Genomic DNA, 13424 nt, shown 5'->3' with positions numbered 1-13424 from the left:
CCAGAGTTGTGATAATCAAATGAGATAATATTTGTAAAGCACTTAGCACAGTGCCTTGCACATAGTAAGGATGTAATAAATGTTTGTTTCCTTCATTCCTTATGGACTGGTTTTATAGTGGTATTACCTGACTGACAAGTGTTTTCCCTCTTCTACCTGTGTGTGCCCATGAATGCTTAGCAGTTTCTACTTTTTGATCCTTTTTTCAATTTTGGAGTCATTTTGATTATTTTGTGAATTGTCTACTGTGAAATTAATGAAAACAAGTTAATTTTCTCATTTACCTAATTTAAGCATCTAGAGACACCTCTTTACCAAGCAATGCGATATTTGAATCTGGGAAAAAGTTGAGACAATATCTAAATAAATCAGTTTATCAAACATATTTCTTAGCAGAGTTACTTGATGCTGTCTAAATTTAAAAATTTGATAGTTCACTCATAGAGTAATTAGCAAAATTAGATCTATACTGCACATCACCCCATGGGCATTATTTGGTATTCCTAAATTGCTTGGATATGATGAGTTTTCCATCCTAACCTCTGCCAATAACCTGTGCCTTTACTCCATAGAGCTAGGCATCTAGGCATAAAGTAGAAAATAGTAACACATGCACACACACACACATATACACACACAAATGTGTGAATATATGCATGTGTTTAAATATATAAGTATACATACACATATGCATATGCATACAGATATGCATATATGCATACATACATATATATGTACATATACATACACACACACACATAGAATATCCACACACAAAAATTAAGGTACCTATCTGTAGGATGCTGCAGCAAAGTAAACAATGGTTTTTATTTTGAATGTCATCAGTCCCTTAGCACAGGAGACCTGATTGTAAAATAGCCCAACACTGTGGCTAGAAAATGAATGATCCCCAAAGCAGATAACCCTTTAAGAGGAGAAAATATCAGGGAAGTACTAAACTGTGGATAAAGTGGCTTTGATAATCAACAAGAGATATCTGAACAACCATTTCTAGGAGATATACCATTAATTCAACTAGCAAACAATTATCAAGTGCTTACTATCTGCAAAATTTCTTGCTAGGCACTGGGAAAGACACAAAATTTTGAAAAGACATGTTTCCTAGCCATGTGTGGGCTACAGTAAAGTAGCAGAAAATGGCACATGCACAGATAAATATTGTTCATGAGAAGTAGATTAGAGAGATAAACTCAGTGTCTAAGACTAGAGAAATCAGAGGAGGTTTCATGGAGAAGAAAACCTTTGGTTTTGAATTTAAAAGATAGATAAAAGAAACCTTTCCCAACTCCTCTTATTCCCTCTGTTAATTATTTCCTATTCATACTGTATATAACTTACTTTGCATGTTTTTGTTTTCAATTTTAGGGGGGCAGTTTTTTCACCTTTATTTTTTAATTTATTTTTTAAAAATTTATATAATATTTTATCTTCTCCAATTACATGTAAAAAACAATTTTAACATTTTTTTAAAACTTTGAGTTCCAAATTCTCTTCCTTCCTCCCTCCCCACCTGCCTCACTGAGAAGGCAAGCAGTTCTATATAGATTATACACATGAACCCATGAAAACATATTTCCATATTAGTCATATTTTGAAAGAAAATAGACCAAAAAAAAACTGTCAAGAAAAATAAAGTGAAAAAAGTATGTTTCAATCTCTATTCAGACACCATCAGTTTTTTCTCTGGGGATGGATAGTATTTTTCATCATAAGTCCTTTAGATCATTCTATTATTTAGAATAGCCAAGTTATTCACAGCTAAACATTTTATAATATTGCTGTTACTTTATAGACAGTACAATTCACTTTGCATCAGCTTATGTAAGTCTTTCCAAGTTTTTTTCTGAGAACATACTGTTCATCATTTCTTATAAAAATAGTATTCCATCACAATCATATGCCATGATTTGTTCAGCTATTCTTCAGTTGATGGGCATCCTCCCAATTTCCAACTGCCTGCCATCAGAAATGAGCTGCTATAAATATTTCCCTACATATAGGTCCTCTTCCTTTTTTAATTTCTTTTTGTATACAGATCTAGTAGTGGCACAGCTAGGTCAAAGGATATGCATGGTTTTATAGCCTTTGAGCATAGTTCCCTTTTGCTCTATAGAATGGCTGAATCAGTTCACAACTCCACCAACAAATCTCATTTCCCCCATATTCCCTTTAGCAGTTTATCCCATTAGCTAATATAATAGGTATGATGTAGTACCTAGAATTGTTTCAATTTGTATTCCTTCGATGAATAGTGATTTAGAGTACCTTCTCATATGGGTATAGATAGCTTTGATTACTTCATCTGAAAACTGTTCATATCTATTGATTATTTATCAATTAGGGAATGGCTCCTATTTTTATAAATTTGACTTAGTTCTCTATATGGTTGAGAAATGAGGCCTTTAACAAATAAACTCACTTCAATTTTTTTTCACAGTTATGATTGCTAAATGTGTTTCCTTCTATCATATTTCCTTATTTATACTATTCTCTCTCCTTTCACTCTGTCCCTCCTCAAAAGTGTTTTGCTTTTAGGGGTAGCTAGGTGGCACAATGGATAGAGCTCTAGCCCTGGAGTCAAGAGGACCTGAGTTCAAATCTTGTCTCAGACACTGGACACTGCATGGCTGTATGATTAACAGGTCACTTAACCCTGATTGCCTCACCAAAAAGCAAAAAAAAAAAAAAGTTTTTTGCTTTTGACTAGCCCCTGAGCAAATCTGCCCTGCCTTCTATCACCACCACCCCCTTTTCTTATCCCCTTTTCTGCCTATTGAGTGATTCCCTCTTAGAGTCAATTCTGATGAGAGTAAGGTTCACTTATTCCCTCACCACCTCTCCCATCTTCCCCTCCACTGTAAATGCTTTTCCTTGCCTCTTTTATGTGAGATTAGTTCTTTGCATTTTGTCTCCCCCATTAGATTGTAAGCTCCTTGATGGCATGGACTGTCTTTTGCCTCTTTTTCTATCTCGAGAACTTAGCACAGTGCCTAACAAATAGTTGTTTGGTTGTTGTCTTTTTTTCAAGATGAGGGCCAAAACGACATCACTACATTAGAGTCAAGTTACAGTGTGTCTGACTGTGGCTGATCAGACCAAAATGAGCTCCGAATGCTCTACCACAGGTTGGGCACAAATACTCCATGTGGACATTTGGGGTGGATTCTCTAAATATGTGCATCTCATATTTTTTCTGAGCTATTTCAATTCTGCTTTGCTCATAGAGCGTAGCGCATTCTCTGATGCGGGCATGTCATGTTGGGCATTTCTGTGCCAGTGTCTCCCATGTCACACAAATTATTAGTAGAGTGGTGAGTATCCCCATCTGTCACATGGGAACTGGGGATTCGATTCCCTGATGAGGAGGCAAAAGTGAACCTTGCATATAGTAGGTGCTTAATAAATGTTTGTTTAATTGAGATAAAAATAAAAAGGCAAAGAGAGATGACAAGACATTCCAGGTAAAAGCAAAGGTAAATGGGTAAGAAAGCTCAATCCATGTGTGCAGGGCACATGTGTAGTTTGCCAGAAACATGGAGTGCAATAGGGAGCAGTATAAGATACTTTCCAGATAAGTTTCAAAAAAAGGGGTGGTATCTGATTGTAGCAAGACTTGATTACCAGGCAAAGTAGCTTAACTTTGCTAAGGAGGTGAGATGTAATGGAGAGACACTAAAAATTTTGAGCAGAGAATTAATGTGACTAGATATAGGCTTAGGGGAAAGGAGTTTGGAAGTGGATGGAACAGAGGGAATAGAAAGTGAAGGCAGAAAGATACATTTGGAAATTATAAAATTCATACTTCCTTGTACCAGTTCAAGTACTATCTGTTCAATCCCTTTCTACACTTATTTCATAACTGTAAGACTAGGTCCAGCCTATTCAATAGTGATAATGATGTTGATGATGATTATAGCTAATATTTATCAAGCACTTTAAAGTCCATAAAGCTTTTTACACAAATCGTTTCATTTGTTCCTCACAACAAATCTGTGAATTAGATGATATTATATCACTATTTTCCAGAAGAGGAAACCAAGACTGACAGACGTAGATAACTTTCCATGGTTGCACAACTACTAGTATGTGTCTTCTGCATGATTTGAAATCAATTTTTCTTTATCCCAAGGCCAACATTCTATCTACTGCTCCACCCAGTTGCCTTTCAACTATTGTTATGTGTATGATAGTACAGCTCTTTCTGGGTCTCTGCCACAATGCATGACCACATAGAGATACTCAGTCTTACTTCAAGAATTTGAGGAATTGTGATTTCATTTGTCAACCCATCTTGCCATTTTTCTACATCTTAATAGATAATCTATCAGAATCACTGTGTCTAAAACATTTAGCACCCTGAAGTCAACCTAGTACTGAAACTCATGAAACTTGCCTTGGCTGGTCATAGGATGAAAAAGATGCAGTTCAATACCAAACCTGTGTAAGAAGCCTTTTCACACGAAGACAGGCCATCCATAGCCCTTGAGAATTCACTGTTAGGTTATGATCAGAAGAGTAATTCTGTGGAGAACGCAATCTTTTAGCCTAACTAAATTACAGTTATATGTGTTGATATAGGAAATCCCCATGGGGGCATCCTTGTACCAACAAATTTATAGGTCATTGATTTATTTTTGTAACTTCCAGCAGATACATGTAAATTCCATATAAGGATCTAATAAGTGGATTCATTTGAATTAACTGAATCTGAATTAAGGGTATAGGGTTTAGTGAGTGGTTTTGGATCAAAAAATCCCCTATCTAGATGATTTTTCTCTGATGATAAAAAGTCAAATCTTTAAATTGAGGAAAATATTTAAAAGGAATAAAAGTTAATGTCTTGAAAGTTGATAAGAAAATTGTTTATACCTCTTTGAGTAAGAAGCAACAAAGAAGAATATTCCAAAGATGACAAGAACAGTAGTGTAATATAATGACAAGAACACTGTCTTAAATTCAGAAAACCTGGGTACAAATCCCAGATTAATCATTTATTGTATGACCTTTGACAATCACTATATCTCTGAAGTTCAAGTGCCTCTGTAAAATTGGGAATAACAATACTTGTACTCCTTGTTTTATAAGAATTTTTTTTAAATATAATGAGCCAATGAATATAAAATGTTTTGTAAATTATTAATAATTTAGAATAACTTATCTTTAGATTAAGTACTGAATATTTTTTCTTTATCATCATTTGAAACAAAAACAATATATAAACTTTAAAAGAGTCCTTCTTGAATTGCCCTATTCTATTAATAATATGAGGTTTCCTAAAGTTATTGGTATAGTGTGGTTATTAAAGTTTAAAGCAGTATTGAGACTACTGAGATACCCCATCTAAGGTTATTTAGACTATGGAGGTGTCAAAATCACATCCCATATGCTGCATGCAGCCCACAAGACTCCACAGTGCAGCCTAAACCAGAGTGAAAGATAATTGGGAAATATGTAACAATATAAGTAAAAGTACAATAAAAACATAAGTAATGTTAATTTTTAGTAATATTAAATTTTAAAACTGTGTCAACATGTGTCCCACAGGGATCCTCATATACTGATTAGTGGCCCCTATTTCTATTTGAGTCTATCACTAGTGGTTTGGAGAATAGATTCAGGCTTTCCCCACTCATCCCACATCTAGAAAGGCTACAACTGCAACAAGGTAAAGATTCTTAAATTGTGATCCCCTCCATTCATTAAGCCATGTATAAGTGGTACAATCCTCCTAAACCTTCTCTATGTGGCAAAACAGAACTGGGATTTGTGATTCCCAAAGGCTTTTGAAAGATTTTTCCCCCAGGAGCATCCTGATTGGAAAATAGTGGAAGGCATATTGACTGATTTCAAGTGTAAACAAATTAGTGCTGATTAAGCAGAATTAGTTGGCAGGCAATCGATTTCTGGCTGTTTATACTATCCTCAGGTGGTATAAAAGCTGGACCAATCTGAAGACATCAATTTTTCTACCTGAGAAGTGTGTTAACTACCACCAAAATACATTGCCTGAAATAGATTCCCCTTATTATCAAGCAAAAAATGGGTCAAAACAATTGGATATCTGCTTTTAATTTTTAAAATAAAATTTCATATATATATAATTATATAGGTATATGTGTGTGTGTGTGTATATATATATATATATATATATATATATATATATATATGTTACATTTACTATGGTATCCTTCACCTACAATCCTGCCAGAGAGTCATTCCTTAAAGCAAAGAAAATTAGTGAAGAAAAAATAAACAAAACTAGCCATCATATTAGTGAAATCTGATGTTATGTACAGGGTGTTATGCACCCATGGTCTCCCATCTCTGCAATGCTGTGGAAAGGTATATTTTCTCTCTATTCCCTGAGTCTAATCTGGATCATTTTAATTTCAATAGCTTTCAGTTTCAATTATTTTTCTACATTAGTTTTTTTTTTTAATTTTTAATACCTTGTTGTCATCATTGTGTATATTGTTTTCCTAGTTCTGTTTGCTTCACTTTGCATCAATCCATGTAAATCTTTTCATGTTTCTATGTATTCATGATACTTATTGTTTCTCACAATACTGTGATATTCCATTGTATCCATGTACCATGTTTAGCCATTCTCAGTGGGCATGTACTGTGTTTCAAGGTCTTTGCTAATTATCTTTTTAATGGCTTTTTGTTTCCTATTATATTGTGAACTGCTTGAGTATCATGCCTCTCTAGAGCCTCTTTATGCTGAAATTTTCTCTTTATCAAATAAATTTCTGATCAGTGTAGGTAAAAAATTCTACAATAATAAAGGAATGATTCTTACAAAATAATATTAAACTGAAACTTTAGGGATGGGGGAGAAATGTGACACTACCTATATATTGATTTCATATCTATATGCATAGTTTTAATAATCTTTAAGCAAAAGTATCTGAAAGTAAGTAAGAGGTGCAGGATCAGTCAGTGTGGGTCAGTACCTACCAGATAAGATAATCTTTTGTTCTTAAAGTTATATTCTTTGTTTATTTGTTTTATATTTTCCATTCTATCTAGATTGCATCTGTGTGGCAGAATTGTACAGTTTGGAGTTTGAGAAGGGAGACCTGAGAAATAAAGCATGATCTCTCAATTTTATAGTTAATAATGCAATTGTATTCAGTTAAATAACTAGGCTATTTGTATTTTATTTAGCAGTGAAGCTGGGTGACTTCTGTTGGCAGAATTTATACTGCCGTCAACCTAAAGGAGTAGCCTGCTACACATGTTAATGGCCCGCATCAGCCATCAGTTATGCAGATTCTAACTAGTCGTTCAGATGTCTTTTGCTTTAATCTCCTTCCTGTCAGTCATCAACAATCCCATACTGCTTTCTGTTATTGTATTTTAGTTCATGTATGTGTTGTTCTCTGTCATTGCAGTAGTCTCAAGTATCTTGAGGCTACAGTAGAAGGAAGAGGAAGGAAATTGAGTCATCATGTAAGAATTTTCTTTTTCAGATTTAACATACCCAGGTTAAAACCAAGATCTGTCCTCTCTTAGTTCCCCTGGAGGGATTCTAGAATCCTCCACTGGGTAAGTTTATTCCATAGTGGTTACAGCTTTTTTATAGAAATTTTAAATTAAATCAAGTTTCCTCCTTGCTTCAGGAATCACTAATATGGAATGATTCAGGAATCAATAGATGCCCAATTCACAATTCAGACTTCTTAAATGGATCATTTTTCCCTTTATATTGTTACAGATGTCACATAGCTACACACACACACACACACACACATATATATATACACACACACACACATATATACATATACATGTGTGTACTTGAGAATACAGATCACTGACGACAGATATTTTCTTGTCACTTGCCCACTAAATAAACTTCAGTGGTTCCATATTTCCTCTAGGATAAAACATAAACTACTCCTTTTGGTTTTTAAAGGACTTAACTACCTGGCTCTCACATAGCTTTCTAGCCTCCTCTTGCATTACACTCATTGCTATACCCTACATTATAGCCAAACTGACCTCTCTGTTACAATACAATACACCATCTCATGCACATAAGATCACAGATACAGAAGGTGGAAGAAGACTCAGAGTACATCTAGTGTAACCAACTCATCTTGCATGTGGAGAAATTGAGGTCTAAGGAAGTTGTAATCTGTCCAAGTTAACAGAGATTGTAAGGATTATAGGTGGGATTTGAACACAGGTTCTTTCACTCCAAAGCAAATGATCTATTACCCGGTAACCTCCTCTCATCAGATAATTCATGGAAATCTCAGGAGCCCAGGATTAAAAAAGGTTCTTGGTTCTTATAAAAACTACAGCTCACATTCTGCTACCCTTTGTTCAGTAGTTATGCTTCCTGAGCACACATTAATTTACCTCTAACCCTGCAGATTCAATCTTCTTGACTTGGTATCTTTCCTTATTCCATGCCTTTTTGTTGATACCCTTTGCCTCTGATATTTTTGCTTCCCCTTTAACCAGGCCAGATTTAAATCATCCTGTTATAACCTTGCCTACTTTTGTAAATCCACAAAGCCTTGGATACAGTTGTTTGCATTTTAGCCCTTTTAAGTTACAATTTCTAAGGCATAAAGGTAATGTTTGAAACTGAAAGGAAGAAGCACATTGTAGCGAAGCTTTAAATCACTACACTTTCTTGCACTGAGAATATTTTGATGTGTCCTTGGAGAAGCAATATACTATGATTCGATGTTGGTGCAGAGAGAAGCCAATAATAAAGAGCTATATATAGTTGCATATATATGCACATATTTATGTATACATACATGTATATATCTTTCAATGGTAATATATATATATATAAATATATATTGTCTTGTATTATTCTCATGCATGTCTTATCTTGCATTCTAGATTATAGAGTCCTTGAAAGTAGAGACTGTATAAAGGAAAAAGGAAGGTCCAAAGAAAAATGCTGGGAGGTATATGGACCTGTACAGCAAAAAAAGAAAAGGTAGTTATTCCATTATCACTTCCCATAACTGGGTTTAAGTTTTATGCATGTTGTCCAGGGATAAGAAAGCAATGCAAAGTGCCACAAGATGCACATCCCTCCCCACCCCTCATAATCCTGTGAGCAAAAAACCAGTTATTTCAAACAAAGAAGGGAGAGAGTAGATCTCTGGTTATAACAAAGCACCTTGGCTCTGGTGCCTTTGGTTCCTCAGGGGTCTGCTATATGCATGCCATCATACTTTACCTGTGGGATAAGCCCTGTGGGCTAGTGAGATAGTTTGTTGTAGGGCAATTGCTTTCTATAGGAACAGGTCATTATTTTGCTCAGTAATCCTCAAGGAGATGGAAAAATCATCCCCCCCTCAGAAAACTGAAAACACTGAAAGTAATGTGCTTCTTGTGGGAAGGAAACAAAAGCAGTATACACAAATTTATGTGTCCTTCTTCTACTTTTGTTCAAACTCAGCAAAATAAAGGAGACATGTTCCATAATGGTTTGGTTCTAAATCAGGGTAAGATGTGGCACTCTTCACTTCTACCATAAGTGCTTTTCCCTAGAAGAGTACATCTCCTCCCTGCCTGTGTAGAACCATACAGAAGCAAAGCACCAAATATCTGAAGGAAAAGTTATCCTGCTTATGAGTTCTGCCTGTGGTCCTTTATATGTTAGAAGATCTGCTTCTGAGGCATCATCTCTCATTCCCTTCATGTTAATCCCTGCTATGAACCTTCCAGTGTTTGCTGGACACAAAGTGTACCCTTTGGCCTCTGCTTCTAAATGTTTTTTCACTGAGGGATTTAGACATCTTTATTTATAAACAAAATAAAAAAAAACAGAGCTGATCCAGCTTATCACTTACATTTTAAGCTTGTTTGTATATAGTAGCCATATGGCAGAGGGGCTACTTACCTGACCTTGTACAACTCTATAGGCTTGGAGATGGAGAATCATACAGTGAAGCTCTTCCCAACATTCATAAATATAACAACAAAGCAAAAGTATCATAACAACTGCAAGTGCATACATGTACACATGTGTTAATCCCAATTAAGAAAAACATTTCTGACTTGCAATATCCTATTTGGGGGTGTGCTCTTTAAGTTGCATTATACATATACAGTAAGAATTTATGATAAATTTATTCATAAAGTTACTCCCCAGGACAGAAAGAGATCAAGAGAGAAACTAGTTGGTTCACTCTTTCCTACCACTCTTAACTCTGTTATCTTTGCAGGTCCCTTAACCAAGCTATGAAGGAATCTAACCATTCTAAGTGGAAAAGGGAAGATGGTAGTGCATTCTAAGCATGGGTTCTAGCAACAGTCAATTCAAGAGCAGAGAAGACAGAAAACCACATTCAGCAAAGAAGTAATGGGCCACTTTGTCTAGAATACAAGTGTATGAAGAACCATAATATGGAAATCTCGGAAAGATAGTTTATGGATAAATTGTGGGGGCATTCAATGCCACATTTAATCACTTTTTACTTTCTTTCCTAGAGGAAGTAGGGAGCCACTGAGTATTTCTAAGCACAAGCAAAATAATTAGGCATGTGCCTTGGGATTATTACTTTGGCAATAATGAGGAATGATTCATTATAAAGAGGAGAAACTAGAAGAATAGAGATGAATTAGGAGACTAGTACAGTCACAAATGGAAAGAGAAAAAGGACCTGAATTAGGGTAAGCCCCCATATCAGTACAGGGAAAGGAATGGTTAGAAGAGATGGGATCAAGGTAAGATTGTCAAGATATAACAAACTGTCTGACTATGGAGCAAAGAGATCAAAGGAAGAATCCAAGATGAATAGGAGGTTCTGAAACTTGGCCACTAAAAGGATTAAAATTTTCTTAATTGAAATAAGGGAGTTATTGGTGGGAGGAAGGGGATGGAACAGATTGAGAGAGAGTAATCAATTATATTTTGAAAACGTTTAATTTAACAAGTTAACAGAACATCCATATGGAGATGAACAGCAGTCCAAGTATGGAGTTCAATGAACAACGAGATCATAGTGGATATTTGGATTTGGGACTAATTTATGTAAGATTCCTAAAGTACTCAACAAAAATAAAGTAAGTAGAAATGAAAAGGAAGAGGGGAATTGATCCATACATGTATATACACACATATGGAAAAATGGACACAAGACACATGCAATTTTAAAATATAGTTAAAAACAATCACCTAAAATGTTAGAAGCAGTAATTAAGGTTAAGAAGACAAGATACCTAGCAAATCTACAGGTGAAAAAACATCACATTTAAAGAAATTAAGTAACAACTGTCATTGCTAAAGAAATAATAAAATCAAATAAGCTTTAATAAAGTAGAAAAAATTAAAAGGTATTAAGCAAGAATTGAGACAGAAAAAATGCAACTAAGTAATAAATTATATGGTCAACATAAAAAATAATTCAGAAACTTTTCAAAAATCAATAAAGCAATAGTAGACTTACAAGTAGAAATACACAGTGCAGAACAGCTGGAAATGCAGGCTCAAAAATAGTTGAATTATCTAAACTATTAGAAAACTCATATATTCAACTGACAGACTTGAGTATAGATCACAGCATCTTCAAGAGTACTAACATCCCAGATAACTTCAAAAATATTTCCTAAGAAATTTCCTAGAATGGAGAAAAAAAAAAAACAACAACTGATGAACTACAAAGAGGAAGGAACCACAAGACCCCAACAGGGAAGAAGCTAATACCTAGAATTCTAAATATGCAAAAATGAGGTAAAAAAGAAAATAGTACAAAGTAGTAATAAGAAACATCAATCAATAAACATTTACTAAGATCTTACTGTATGTCATGCACTGTTCTAAGTGCTTGGGATACAAAAAGCAGCAAAAGACAGCCTCTACTCTCAAGGAGCGTGTAATGCAATGAGGGAAACAATATACAATCAAATATGTGTTGTTGTTCTTGCTGTTAACTCATTGTTCAGTTATGTTTGACTCTTTGTGACCCCATTTGGGGTCCAGAGATACTGGAGTGATTTGGCACTTCCTTCTCCAGCTCATTTTACAGATGAGGAAGTAAGGCAAATGGGGTTAAGTGACTTGCTATGACACACAGCTAGTGTCATAGGTCAGATTTGAACTCAGTTCTTGACTGCAGACCCTTGTGCCCTATTCACTGCAGTACCTTGCTGCCCTAAGCAAATATATACAAAGCAGACATATACAGGATAAATAGGGGGGGAAATCAACAAAGGGAAAGCACTGGGATTAAGAAGGATTGGAGTTTTTTTTTCGGTTCCTGGCTTCCAAGATGATCAAGAAGACGAGGAACAACGGGCGCGCCAAGCCCAGCCGCTGCACCAACTGCGCCCGCTGCATGCGCAAGGACAAGGCCATCAAGAAGTTCGTCATCCGCAACATCGTGTAAGCCGCAGCCCTCAGGTACATCTCCGAGGCCAGCGTCTTCGACTCCTATGTGCTGCCCAAACTGTATGTGAAACTGCATTACTGTGTGAGCTGCGCGATCCACAGCAAGGTAGTGAGGAACCGGTCCCGGGAGGCATGAAAGGATCGGACACCCCCACCCCGCTTCAGACCTGCTGGTGCTGCCCCCAGACCCCCTCCAAAGCCTATGAAAAGAGCTATCTGCCCATCAACATTCCTGAACTGATCAAAGGAAAATAAAATGGTTGGTCAACTTTGAAAAAAAAAAAAGAATTGGAGGAGGCCTCCTATAGAAAGTGGGACTTTAGTTGGGACTTAAAGGAAGTCAGAGATGTCAGTAATATGAGCAAAAGAGGGAAAGCATTTCAGGTATGGGAGACAGCAGGAGAAAATAGGTAGAGAATAGAAATGGAGTGAATTGTTCCTGGAACAGCCAAGAAGCCAGGGTTAATGGGGAGATGAGTACTTGTTTTTCAGGAATAAGACATAGGAAGACTTGAAAACCAGGAGGGGTATAATTTATGAAGGGCTTTGAATGTCAAACAGAGGATTTTTTTTTCCTGGAGGTAATAAAAAGCTACTAGAGTTTATTGAATAGTGGAGTGAAATGATTGGACCTGTGCTTTAATAAAGAAAATCACTTTAGTGACTTAATGGAGGATGAATTGGAGTGGGGAGAGACCCACCAGCAGACTATTATATTAAACTAGATTTCACATAATAAGGGACTTCACTAGAGTGGTGACTATGTCAGAGAAGAGAATGGGGCATATTGGAGAAATGTTGAAGAAGGGGAATCTCAACAGGACTCATTAATAGATTGGATATAGGGAGTGAGAGGTAGTAAGGAATCCAGAATGATTACTAGGTTTTGAGCTTGATTAACAGAGAGGATGGTTTTGCCCTCTATAATAATTTGGAAGGTAGGATGGGGGTTACAGTTAATGGGAAAGATAATGAGTTCCATTTGGACATACTGAGTTTAAGATGTCTAGTGAACATCTAAGTAAAGAGATAA

The 13424-nt window shown here is 35.9% G+C and overlaps 1 pseudogene; it reads left to right on the top strand.

The window, feature by feature from the left end:
- The first annotated feature begins 12272 nt into the window (after positions 1-12272).
- Positions 12273-12632, top strand: LOC114043816 (annotated as a pseudogene).
- The last annotated feature ends 792 nt before the right edge of the window (positions 12633-13424 follow it).

Source organism: Vombatus ursinus, unplaced genomic scaffold (genome assembly GCF_900497805.2).
Source record: "Vombatus ursinus unplaced genomic scaffold, bare-nosed wombat genome assembly UNPS02014770.1, whole genome shotgun sequence".
NCBI classification, from domain to species: Eukaryota; Metazoa; Chordata; class Mammalia; order Diprotodontia; family Vombatidae; genus Vombatus; species Vombatus ursinus.
This window is presented reverse-complemented; position numbering and strand designations above follow the sequence as displayed.